At 42.0% G+C, this 13,862-nt stretch overlaps 1 protein-coding gene across 1 annotated transcript in view; it reads left to right on the top strand.

Moving 5' to 3' along the window:
* HUWE1 (HECT, UBA and WWE domain containing E3 ubiquitin protein ligase 1) overlaps nucleotides 1–13,862 on the top strand; it is a 689,948-nt gene that overhangs the window by 38,046 nt on the left and 638,040 nt on the right. Inside the window, exon 2 of the mRNA XM_053695471.1 lies at nucleotides 6,882–7,004. The gene's annotated coding sequence lies outside the window, so the exon portion shown is untranslated. The remainder of the gene's footprint in view (nucleotides 1–6,881; nucleotides 7,005–13,862) is intronic.

A 13,862-nucleotide genomic window follows, 5' to 3' on the forward strand; every position in this document is an offset into this window, starting at 1 on the left:
GGATTTAAAGGATGCGTATCTACATATTCCTATCCACAAGGAACATCATCGGTTCCTAAGGTTCGCGTTTCTGGACAAACATTACCAGTTCGTGGCACTTCCATTCGGATTAGCCACTGCCCCAAGAATTTTCACAAAGGTACTAGGGTCCCTTCTAGCGGTGTTAAGACCAAGGGGCATTGCAGTAGTACCTTACTTGGACGACATTCTAATTCAAGCGTCGTCCCTGCCACAAGCAAAGGCTCATACGGACATTGTCCTAGCCTTTCTCAGATGTCACGGGTGGAAAGTGAACGTAGAGAAAAGTTCTCTGTCTCCGTCAACAAGAGTCCCCTTCTTGGGAACAATAATAGACTCTTTAGAAATGAAGATTTTTCTGACAGACGCCAGAAAATCAAAACTTCTAAACTCTTGTCAAGTACTTCATTCTGTTCTTCTTCCTTCCATAGCGCAGTGCATGGAAGTAATAGGTTTGATGGTGGCGGCAATGGACATAGTTCCTTTTGCGCGAATTCATCTAAGACCATTACAACTGTGCATGCTCAGACAGTGGAATGGGGATTATACAGACTTGTCTCCAACGATACAAGTAGATCAGAGGACCAGAGACTCACTCCGTTGGTGGCTGACCCTGGACAACCTGTCACAAGGGATGAGCTTCCGCAGACCGGAGTGGGTCATTGTCACGACCGACGCCAGTCTGGTGGGCTGGGGCGCGGTCTGGGAACCCCTGAAAGCTCAGGGGCTTTGGTCTCGGGAAGAATCTCTTCTACCGATAAACATTCTGGAACTGAGAGCGATATTCAATGCTCTCAGAGCTTGGCCTCAGCTTGCAAGGGCCAAATTCATAAGGTTTCAATCAGACAACATGACGACTGTTGCGTATATCAACCATCAGGGGGGAACAAGGAGTTCCCTGGCGATGGAAGAAGTGACCAAAATAATTCAATGGGCGGAGAATCACTCCTGCCACTTGTCTGCAATCCACATCCCAGGAGTGGAAAATTGGGAAGCGGATTTTCTGAGTTGTCAGACATTTCATCCGGGGGAGTGGGTACTCCATCCGGAAATGTTTGCCCAAATAATTCAATTGTGGGGCATTCCAGACATGGATCTGATGGCGTCTCGTCAGAACTTCAAGGTTCCTTGCTACGGGTCCAGATCCAGGGATCCCAAGGCGGCTCTAGTGGATGCACTAGTAGCACCTTGGACCTTCAACCTAGCTTATGTGTTCCCACCGTTTCCTCTCATTCCCAGGCTGGTAGCCAGGATCAAACAGGAGAGGGTATCAGTGATCTTGATAGCTCCTGCGTGGCCACGCAGGACTTGGTATGCAGACCTGGTGAATATGTCATCAGCTCCACCATGGAAGCTACCTCTGAGACAGGACCTTCTTGTTCAAGGTCCGTTCGAACATCCGAATCTGGCCTCACTCCAACTGACTGCTTGGAGATTGAACGCTTGATTTTATCAAAGCGAGGGTTCTCAGATTCTGTCATTGATACTCTTGTTCAGGCTAGAAAGCCTGTAACTAGGAAAATCTACCATAAAATATGGAAAAAATATATCTGTTGGTGCGAATCTAAAGGATTCCCATGGAACAAGATAAAAATTCCTAGGATTCTATCCTTTCTTCAAGAGGGTTTGGAGAAAGGATTATCTGTGAGTTCTTTGAAGGGACAGATTTCTGCTTTATCTGTTTTACTTCACAAAAAGCTGGCGGCTGTACCAGACGTTCAGGCTTTTGTTCAGGCTCTGGTTAGAATCAAGCCTGTTTACAAACCTTTGACTCCTCCCTGGAGTCTCAATCTAGTTCTTTCAGTTCTTCAGGGGATTCCGTTTGAACCCCTACATTCCGTTGATATAAAGTTATTATCTTGGAAAGTTTTGTTTTTGGTTGCAATCTCTTCTGCTAGAAGAGTTTCAGAGTTATCTGCTCTGCAGTGTTCTCCTCCATATCTGGTGTTCCATGCAGATAAGGTGGTTTTGCGTACTAAACCTGGTTTTCTTCCGAAAGTTGTTTCTAATAAAAATATTAACCAGGAGATAGTCGTGCCTTCTTTGTGTCCTAATCCAGTTTCAAAGAAGGAACGTTTGTTGCACAACTTAGATGTAGTTCGTGCTCTCAAATTTTATTTAGCAGCTACTAAGGATTTCAGACAAACATCTTCTTTGTTGTTTATTCTGGTAAAAGGAGAGGTCAAAAAGCAACTTCTACCTCTCTCTCTTTCTGGCTTAAAAGCATTATCCGATTGGCTTATGAGACTGCCGGACGGCAGCCTCCTGAAAGAATCACAGCTCACTCCACTAGGGCTGTGGCTTCCACTTGGGCCTTCAAGAACGAGGCTTCTGTTGATCAGATATGTAAGGCAGCGACTTGGTCTTCACTGCACACTTTTGCCAAATTCTACAAATTTGATACTTTTGCTTCTTCTGAGGCTATTTTTGGGAGAAAGGTTTTGCAAACCGTGGTGCCTTCCATCTAGGCGACCTGATTTGTTCCCTCCCATCATCCGTGTCCTAAAGCTTTGGTATTGGTTCCCACAAGTAAGGATGACGCCGTGGACCGGACACACCTATGTTGGAGAAAACAGAATTTATGCTTACCTGATAAATTACTTTCTCCAACGGTGTGTCCGGTCCACGGCCCGCCCTGGTTTTTGATCAGGTCTGTTGAATTAATTTCTCTAACTACAGTCACCACGGTATCATATGATTTCTCCTATGCATATTCCTCCTTTACGTCGGTCGAATGACTGGGGAAGGCGGAGCCTAGGGGGGATCATGTGACCAGCTTTGCTGGGCTCTTTGCCATTTCCTGTTGGGGAAGAGAATATCCCACAAGTAAGGATGACGCCGTGGACCGGACACACCGTTGGAGAAAGTAATTTATCAGGTAAGCATAAATTCTGTTTTTTTTTCTTTTGTGATTCTGATAGAGCAGGCAATTTTAAGCAACTTTCTTATTTACTCCTATTATCAAATTTTCTTTATTTGAAAAGCAAAAATGTAAGTTTAGATGCCAGCCCATGTTTTGTGAACTACCTGGGTTCTTGCTGATTGGTGGATACATTCACCCACCAATAAACACGTGCTTTCCAGGGTACTGAACCAAAAATTGTCTGGCTCCTTAGCTTAGATGTCGTCTTTTTCAAATAAAGATAGCAAGAGAACAAAGAAATTGATAATGGGAGAAAATTAGAAAGTTGCTTAAAAATTGCATACTCTATCTGAATCATGAAAGAAAAAATTTGGGTTCAGTGTCCCTTTAAGTATTACCTGCAGTATGCAACTTATTTTTCGCCAAATGAATGTTTGTGCAGGTGCGTGCTTGATATTTTTCCAAAGCTGGAAGTAAGCTGAGCCGACAGGTAGGGTGTACTGTGGCATTTTGATTCTGTTCCTTGTTTAATGTCTTACAAACGTACTTTTACATGTTTGCATCCTTCTCAGCTGCCAGTGTGACCTGAAAGTAAAATTTAAACTATTGTGATTTGCATACAATTTTAAGAGGCTTTTCAGTTTCCCTCTATCAAATATTATTTTGGTCCCTTGGTGTCCTTTTGTTGGAAAGCACCAATGGGAAAACTTTATAGCAACAAAGCACTACTGTTAGCTAGTGGCTGTTTGTGTGTTCTATGTATATGCCTCTTGTCATTGGCTCACCCATTCTCCCCCCCCCCCCCCAAGCTAGCTCCAGTAGTGCACTGCTGCTCTTTCAACAAAGGATATCAAGAGAATAAGAGAATAAAGTAAATATAATAGAAGTCAATTGGAAGTTGTTTAAAACTGTAATGTCAAACATAAAACCCACATTTTATCTTTTAAATTCAATTATAGTTGCAGCAAAGATTCATGAGACAAAAGCAAAATTCATATGGCAAGTTTTTTTGTCTGCACGACTCTTCCAGATTTAATAATAATAATAAAGTGTAACGTTTCATTAAAGTTTTGTGGTCTTCTACTGCAATCTACTTTTGTAGTTTAAAGGGACTGTAAACACCTTCTAATTACAAGGCATTTTTATTGTGGTGATATAGAATAACATCAGCCAAGTCTACATTTTTTAAAACACATCCTTTTTGCGGCAGTTATTTTCAATAGCCAAACTCCCCCCCACTTTTCACCTTATTTGAAAGAGCCAATCTGGGCTTTAGTCTGCAGCCAAGAAGGATAATCACAATCCTAAAACTAGCATAAAGGGGTTGATTTATCAAAGGCTTCACAAGCCTTTCGACACACTACGGCTGCAGGTTCTCACAAGAGAACCTGCACGCCATATTTAACAAGCAGCGGTCATCAGACTGCTGCTTCACTAATCTTTCGCCACCTCTAATTTGGCGAAATTCAATCTCCGCGGTCTAGTCCTACCAGGGAGATTGGCTGTGCGCGGGCAGGAGGCGGGATTGCACACGAGTGCAGAATAGTGCTCGTGTGCAATGCCGAATTTCCCCAGGGGAATTCAACGCGGTGGACATGCCCCTGTCCGCCTCAGCTTGATAAATCGCCCTTGTAGTGAATTGTTTTGTAGTTATCTAGTAAAGTCAATTTGAGACTGATATATAAAAGGGTTACACTTGAAAAGCCAGCAGGGTGCATTCCAATTGCTTAGAAATCGCAAAATAATGTAAGTATATTGCAAAGTTGTTCCAATTACATATAACTAAACATTTTATATTAAGCAACTATCAAGGTGCTTACTGTCCCCTTTTCAAATAATTTGTATCCCCCAATAGAAACATTTACTGATGCACGTTTATGTTCGGGGTCATATGATGGCAAAACTGCCCGTTCCTTTATGCTTGCAAGGCTTTCTTTGCATATAGTCAAGTAAGTAGACATAAATTCTGTCTCATTTTCTGGGAGATCATAACTATCTTGTTACTTGAGTGTGTTCCTCATGCATATGAAATGTAGAAGGGGCTTGCGATGTGTGATTTTATGCCAGACCTGTATGTGTAACCAAGGCCTGTGTGGCCTGACAATGACTCAGTGTTGGACTTGCTGTATTTTTAGTGGCACAAGGAACTGCCTAGTTTTGAGTCAATGAAGCCTAAGGCCTGTGTCTGACTAAGCAAAGACACGCGCAAACGAGGTGACACAATACTTTCTGTGTGCTTGTCAACGTCTCAGGCTGGTAACTGTTTAATCCCTGAACTGCATTACTTCCTAGGTCTACTGTTCTGCAGTTTTATTTTCTTTCTCTCCTTTTCTTTCTTTTTTTTTTCTCCTCACTGTCACACTCACACACTCTCTCTCACCCCACTTTTGTGACCCAGGGGGTTTAAGAAGCACCAATGTAAATAAGTACTTGCCTCCAGTAGTATGCCTAACACCAGAGCCCCAGATTTATTGTCCTGACAAACTGAATTTCATTATCCCTTGCAGAAGCTGGGGGAGGTGTTATCCATGTAACAATAAGCCATTAAAATGCCAACTTTAATCTGACTCGTGTTGGGCAGGTCTCTAGTTTTTCTAGTTCTGAAAGTAGGTCATCAGAAAAGAATTGTAACGCATGTTTATATGAAATTGGATACGCTCAAGTATATGTGACTGGTTTGTGTACCTCCTAATTCAGTCTGGCTACCTATATGCTGCATATTTATCTGAGGACCTCTTCATTGGTTATCTGTTTGTAGAGCTCACTATGGTGTTCAGATCTTCACGTAACTGTCACCTGGGACTGATATTGAGTTAGTGTCACCCAGTTCAAAGTGTATGTGGAGGAAAATGTATTAGGAGTCAGGGCTGGGAAAATCATGGCTTTAAAGGGATACTAACCCCACATTTTTTCTTTCATGATTCAGATAGAGCATGCAATTTTAAGCAACTTTCTAATTTACTCCTATTATCAATTTTTCTTTGCTCTCGTGTTATCTTGATTTGAAAAGGCAGTAATAAAAGGTCAGGAGCCGGCCCATTTTTAGTTCAGTACCTTGGTGGAGCTTGCTGATTGGTTTGCTACATTTAGCCACAAATCAGCAAGTACTACCCAGTTGCTGAACAAAAAATGGTCCGGCTCTAAAGCTTACAGTACTGCTTTTTCAAATCAAGATAGCATGAGAACAAAGAAAAATTGATAATAGGAGTAAATTAGAAAGGTGCTTAAAATCTCATGCTCTAGCTGAAACATGAAAGAAAAAAAAAATGGGTTTAGTATCCCTTTAAGTTTTGTATGGAGCAGGGACTGGGGAGATTAAAATTCTCCACCTAAGAGGTGAAGAACAGGGCTGGGAAGCAGTGGTCTGATGACCGCTACTAAATAAATCCTGACGGCATGTTCACAGTAGATAAGGAGAGAAGGGCTTGGTAAATCGAGCCCAATAGTGTCAGTGCTAATCAGAGAGATGCGTACTACACAAGCAAGCCCAGTTCTTCAGCCTAAATGCTGACTTGCGGGGTACCTTTTTGGCCTAATCAGGTTATTTCAGTTCATACAGTTCTTTAAAAGTTATAAATAAACTTGAGGAACTGTCTTACGTATCCGACGTCTACAAGGTACAGTCTAAAAACTCACAATAGAAAAGTAAGATTTATTGGTTAAAGTCCAAGACTTATGGAGCCTTGTCCCTATATGTCAATGAACATTGAGTCATTTGTCCATCTGCAAATGTACATCACTTTAAAGCACACATTATGTACTTATTTTTGTTTTATTTTTTATGCCAAATTAAAAAATAAAAATCTATCGTTCTGGATTTGCACATATGTATTAGAGATGTGCATTCTTGTGAACCTCTGAATGTTTAAAAAGGCAGCCCAGCGTGTGAACTCTATTTTCTTTGCCAAATTCATTCTTGTACCAACAGCAACACACAAAAAAATAAAATACACACGCGCGTGCATAGGTTCATTCATTCATAAATTTCTTCTTTGTTTAGATTTCAGGACTCCCATTATCAAGGACAGACTTTGTGTTTTCTGGATGACTCTTGAGCTGCTTAAACTGAGCCTTTCAATGCGGTTTCCTTCTCTGTTTGTGTGCCCTGCTGGTTCCAGCTAGAGTAAGTGTGATACCTTGGCTAAAATGTGATATCTAAATTCATTCTGGAGAAATGGGTTAATATATACACAATACATTTCAAATACTTTTAAGGAGCTTGCACATCACGCAGGGAATACCATCGCCATAAAAGCGGTCTTGATTTGTTGACTTTTTTTTATTATTGTTTTTTTTATGTTTAAGGAATTAATCACTGCGTTGCAAAAGATCTACTCACTTAATAAATGTTTTATAAGCCTTTGTTAGCAAAATATGTGATGTTCTGCAGTTTAGGGACAGCTTGAAAGACCTGAGTTTATTTGGCGACAGCACATAATATAAGATAATTATGTACAGATATTAAAGGGCTATAATATAATAAAAAAGCTCTATTTCTCCAACATTGGTGTGTCCGGTCCACGGCGTCATCCTTACTTGTGGGATATTCTCTTCCCCAACAGGAAATGGCAAAGAGTCCCAGCAAAGCTGGTCACATGATCCCTCCTAGGCTCCGCCCACCCCAGTCATTCTCTTTGCCGTTGCACAGGCAACATCTCCACGGAGATGGTTAAGAGTTTTTTGTAGTTTTATTCTTCTATCAAGTGTTTGTTATTTTAAAATAGTGCTGGTATGTACTATTTACTCTGAAACAGAAAAGGATGAAGATTTCTGTTTGTAAGAGGAAGATGATTTTAGCAGACAGTAACTAAAATCGATTGCTGTTTCCACACAGGACTGTTGAGATGAAGTAACTTCAGTTGGGGGAAACTGTTAGCAGTCTTTTCTGCTTAAGGTATGACTAGACATATTTCTAACAAGACCATGTAATGCTGGAAGGCTGTCATTTCCCCTCATGGGGACCGGTAAGCCATTTTCTTAGTTAAACATAAAAGAATAAAGGGCTTCAAAAAGGGCTTAAAAACTGGTAGACATTTTTCTGGGCTAAAACAATTGCTTTACTAGGCATATTATGCAGATTCTAACTAATTATTGGTATTATAATCTTGGGGAATGTTTAGAAAAACGGCAGGCACTGTGTTGGACACCTTTTTCAGATGGGGGCCTTTCTAGTTATAGACAGAGCCTCATTCTGGGACTGTATAGGGGTTAAATGTAAAAACGGCTCCGGTTCCGTTAATTTAAGGGTTAAAGCTCTGAAATTTGGTGTGCAATACTTTTAATGCTTTAAGACACTGGTGAAATTTTGGTGAATTTTGAACAATTCCTTCATACTTTTTCACATATTCAGTAATAAAGTGTTTTCAGTTTGAAATTTAAAGTGACAGTAACGGTTTTATTTTAAAACGTTTTTTGTGCTTTGTTGACAAGTTTAAGCCTGTTTAACATGTCTGTACCATCAGGTAAGCTATGTTCTATATGTATGAAAGCCAATGTGTCTCCCCATTTAAATTTATGTGATAATTGTGCCATAGTGTCCATACAAAGTAAGGACAGTAATGCAACAGATAATGATATTGCCCAAGATGATTCCTCAAATGAGGGGAGTAAACATGATACTACATCATCCCCTACTGTGTCTACACCAGTTATGCCCACACAGGAGGCCCCTAGTACATCTAGTGCGCCAATACTTATTACCATGCAACAATTAACGGCTGTAATGGATAACTCCATAGCAAATCTTTTATCCAAAATGCCTACTTATCAGAGAAAGCGCGATTGCTCTGTTTTAAACACTGAAGAGCAAGAGGACGCTGATGATAACTGTTCTGACATACCCTCACACCAATCTCAAGGGGCCATGAGGGAGGTTTTGTCTGATGGAGAAATTTCAGATTCAGGAAAAATTTCTCATCAAGCTGAACCTGATGTTGTGACATTTAAATTTAAATTAGAACATCTCTGCGCACTGCTTAAGGAGGTGTTATCTACTCTGGATGATTGTGACAATTTGGTCATTCCAGAGAAATTATGTAAGATGGACAAGTTCCTAGAGGTTCCGGTGCCCCCCGACGCTTTTCCTATACCCAAGCGGGTGGCGGACATAGTAAATAAAGAGTGGGAAAGGCCCGGCATACCTTTTGTCCCCCCCCCCCTATATTTAAGAAATTATTTCCTATTTGTACAGCAAGGTTACCTTCTACAACCAATTTCATGCATTGTTCCTGTCACTACGGCAGCGTGTTTCTGGTTCGAGGAACTAGAAAAATCGCTCAGTAAAGAACCTTCGTATGAGGAGGTTATGGACAGAGTTCAAGCACTTAAATTGGCTAACTCTTTTTTTTTTTTAGATGCCGCTTTGCAATTAGCTAGATTAGCGGCGAAAAATTCAGGGTTTGCTGTCGTGGCGCGCAGAGTGCTTTGGCTAAAGTCTTGGTCAGCGGATGTGTCTTCCAAGACAAAATTGCTTAACATTCCTTTCAAAGGTAAAACATTATTTGGACCTGATTTGAAAGAGATTATTTCAGACATCACTGGGGGAAAGGGCCACGCCCTCCCACAGGATAGGTCTTTTAAGGCTAATAATAAGCCTAATTTTCGTCCCTTTCGCAGAAACGGACCAGTCTCTAATTCTGTATCCTCTAAGCAAGAGGGTAATACTTCACAACCCAAACCAGCCTGGAAACCAATGCAAGGCTGGAACAAGGGTAAGCAGGCCAAGAAGCCTACCACTGCTACCAAAACAGCATGAAGGGATAGCCCCCGATCCGGGACCGGATCTAGTGGGGGGCAGACTTTCTCTCTTTGCTCAGGCTTGGACAAGAGATGTTCAGGATCCTTGGGCGCTAGAAATAGTTTCTCAAGGTTATCTCCTGGAATTCAAGGAACTACCCCCAAGGGGAAGGTTCCACAGGTCTCAATTATCTTCAAACCAAATAAAGAGACAGGCATTCTTACATTGTGTAGAAGACCTGTTAAAGATGGGAGTGATACATCCAGTTCCAATAAGAGAACAAGGAATGGGATTTTATTCCAATCTGTTCATAGTTCCCAAAAAAGAGGGAACATTCAGACCAATTTTGGATCTAAAGATCCTAAACAAATTTCTCAGGGTACCATCGTTCAAAATGGAAACTATTCGAACGATCCTACCTACTATCCAGGAAAATCAATGTATGACTACCGTGGATTTAAAGGATGCGTACCTACATATTTCCTATCCACAAGGAACATCATCAGTTCCTAAGGTTCGCTTTTCTGGACAAGCATTACCAGTTTGTGGCACTTCCATTTGGATTAGCCACTGCTCCAAGGATTTTCACAAAGGTACTAGGGTCCCTTCTAGCGGTTCTAAGACCAAGGGGCATTGCAGTAGTACCTTACTTGGACGACATCCTGATTCAAGCGTCGTCCCTGTCAAAAGCAAAGGCTCATACGGACATCGTCCTAGCCTTTCTCAGATCTCACGGATGGAAGGTGAACAAAGAAAAAAGTTCTCTGTCCCCGTCAACAAGAGTTCCCTTCTTGGGAACAATAATAGATTCCTTAGAAATGAGGATTTTTCTGACAGAGGTCAGAAAATCAAAACTTCTAAGCTCTTGTCAAGTACTTCATTCTGTTCCTCGTCCTTCCATAGCGCAGTGCATGGAAGTAATAGGATTGATGGTTGCAACAATGGACATAGTTCCTTTTGCACGAATTCATCTAAGACCATTACAACTGTGCATGCTCAGACAGTGGAATGGGGATTATACAGACTTGTCTCCGACGATTCAAGTAGATCAAAAGACCAGAGATTCACTCCGTTGGTGGCTGACCCTGGACAATCTGTCACAGGGAATGAGCTTCCGCAGACCAGAGTGGGTCATTGTCACGACCGACGCCAGCCTAGTGGGCTGGGGCGCGGTCTGGGAATCCCTGAAAGCTCAGGGTCTATGGTCTCGGGAAGAGTCTCTTCTCCCGATAAACATTCTGGAACTGAGAGCGATATTCAATGCTCTCAGAGCTTGGTCTCAACTAGCAAAGGCCAAATTCATAAGGTTTCAGTCAGACAACATGACGACCGTTGCATATATCAATCATCAGGGGGGAACAAGGACTTCCCTGGCGATGAAAGAAGTGACCAAGATAATTCAATGGGCGGAGGATCACTCCTGCCACTTGTCTGCGATCCACATCCCAGGAGTGGAAAATTGGGAAGCGGATTTTCTGAGTCGTCAGACATTTCCATCCGGGGGAGTGGGAACTCCATCCGGAAATCTTTGCCCAAATAACTCAATTATGGGGCATTCCAGACATGGATATGATGGCGTCTCGTCAGAACTTCAAGGTTCCTTGCTACGGGTCCAGAGCCAGGGATCCCAAGGCGACCCTAGTAGATGCACTAGTAGCACCTTGGACCTTCAACCTAGCTTATGTATTCCCACCGTTTCCTCTCATCCCCAGGCTGGTAGCCAGGATCAATCAGGAGAGGGCCTCGGTGATCTTGATAGCTCCTGCGTGGCCACGCAGGACTTGGTATGCAGACCTCGTGAATATGTCATCGGCTCCACCATGGAAGCTACCTTTGAGACAGGACCTTCTTGTTCAGGGTCCATTCGAACATCCGAATCTGGTTTCCCTCCAACTGACGGCTTGGAGATTAAACGCTTGATTTTATCAAAGCGTGGGTTTTCAGATTCTGTAATAGATACTCTGATTCAGGCTAGAAAGCCTGTAACTAGAAAAATTTACCATAAAATATGGAAAAAATATATCTGTTGGTGTGAATCTAAAGGATTCCCATGGAACAAGATAAAAATTCCTAAGATTCTATCCTTTCTACAAGAAGGTTTGGAGAAAGGATTATCTGCAAGTTCTCTGAAGGGACAGATCTCTGCTTTATCTGTTTTACTTCACAAAAGACTGGCAGCTGTGCCAGATGTTCAAGCATTTGTTCAGGCTCTGGTTAGGATCAAGCCTGTTTACAGACCTTTGACTCCTCCCTGGAGTCTAAATCTAGTTCTTTCAGTTCTTCAAGGGGTTCCGTTTGAACCCTTACATTCCGTAGATATTAAGTTATTATCTTGGAAAGTTTTTGTTTTTGGTTGCAATTTCTTCTGCTAGAAGAGTTTCAGAGTTATCTGCTCTGCAGTGTTCTCCGCCCTATCTGGTGTTCCATGCAGATAAGGTGGTTTTGCGTACTAAGCCTGGTTTTCTTCCGAAAGTTGTTTCTAACAAAAATATTAACCAGGAGATAGTTGTACCTTCTTTGTGTCCGAATCCAGTTTCAAAGAAGGAACGTTTGTTACACAATTTGGACGTAGTCCGTGCTCTAAAATTCTATTTAGAGGCTACTAAAGATTTCAGACAAACATCTTCCTTGTTTGTTGTTTATTCTGGTAAAAGGAGAGGTCAAAAATCGACTTCTACCTCTTTCCTTTTGGCTTAAAAGCATTATCCGATTGGCTTATGAGACTGCCGGACGGCAGCCTCCTGAAAGAATCACAGCTCACTCCACTAGGGCTGTGGCTTCCACATGGGCCTTCAAGAACGAGGCTTCTGTTGACCAGATATGTGAGACAGCGACTTGGTCTTCACTGCACACTTTTGCCAAATTTTACAAATTTGATACTTTTGCTTCTTCGGAGGCTATTTTTGGGAGAAAGGTTTTGCAAGCCGTGGTGCCTTCCATTTAGGTGACCTGATTTGCTCCCTCCCTTCATCCGTGTCCTAAAGCTTTGGTATTGGTTCCCACAAGTAAGGATGACGCCGTGGACCGGACACACCAATGTTGGAGAAAACAGAATTTATGCTTACCTGATAAATTACTTTCTCCAACGGTGTGTCCGGTCCACGGCCCGCCCTGGTTTTTTAATCAGGTCTGATGAATTATTTTCTCTAACTACAGTCACCACGGTATCATATGGTTTCTCCTATATATATTTCCTCCTGTCCGTCGGTCGAATGACTGGGGTGGGCGGAGCCTAGGAGGGATCATGTGACCAGCTTTGCTGGGACTCTTTGCCATTTCCTGTTGGGGAAGAGAATATCCCACAAGTAAGGATGATGCCGTGGACCGGACACACCGTTGGAGAAAGTAATTTATCAGGTAAGCATAAATTCTGTTTTCTCCTGTTAAGTGTGGTCAGTCCACGGGTCATCATTACTTCTGGGATATTAACTCCTCCCCAACAGGAAGTGCAAGAGGATTCACCCAGCAGAGCTGCCATATAGCTCCTCCCCTCTACGTCACACCCAGTCATTCTCTTGCACCCAACTAATAGGATGTGTGAGAGGACTGTGGTGATTATACTTAGTTTTATACCTTCAATCAAAAGTTTGTTATTTTATAACAGCACCGGAGTGTGGTGTTCCTTCTCTGGTAGAATTTGAAGAAGAAGAGTTTTTTGTATGATTTTAGCCGGCGTAGTTAAGATCATATTGCTGTTCTCGGCCATCTGAGGAGTGAGGTAATCTGCAAAGAGGTATGTAGCAGCATATTATTTTCTGACAATGGAATTGACTGAGAAAATTCTGCCATACCGATATAATGTAAGCTCAGCCTTAAATGCAGTAGTAGCAACTGGTATCAGGCTGTCATGTATGTATATTTACACTTCAGTATTCTGGGGAATGGCACTTCACTGGGATAATACTGTATGCATAAGACTTTAGCCTAATTTGCAGTGACTAGCAACAGGCTTTCTAATGACATTTCATTTATTTGATGTTAAACGTTTTTGCTGGCATGTTAAATCGTTTAATTTTCTGAGGTACTGGGTGAAAAAATGTTTTGGGCACTGTTTTTTCCACTTGGCATTCGTTTTATTTAATTTAAGACAGTTTACTGATCTCCCTCACTGTTGTGTGTGAGGGGGAGGGGCCTATTTTGGCGCTTTTGCTACGCATCAAAAAATTCAGTCAGAAGTCTCTTGTCTTCCCTGCATGATCCGGTTCGTCTCTACAGAGCTCAGGGGTCTTCAAAACTTATTTTGAG

The sequence above is a fragment of the Bombina bombina genome, chromosome 12, assembly GCF_027579735.1.
Source record: "Bombina bombina isolate aBomBom1 chromosome 12, aBomBom1.pri, whole genome shotgun sequence".
NCBI classification, from domain to species: Eukaryota; Metazoa; Chordata; class Amphibia; order Anura; family Bombinatoridae; genus Bombina; species Bombina bombina.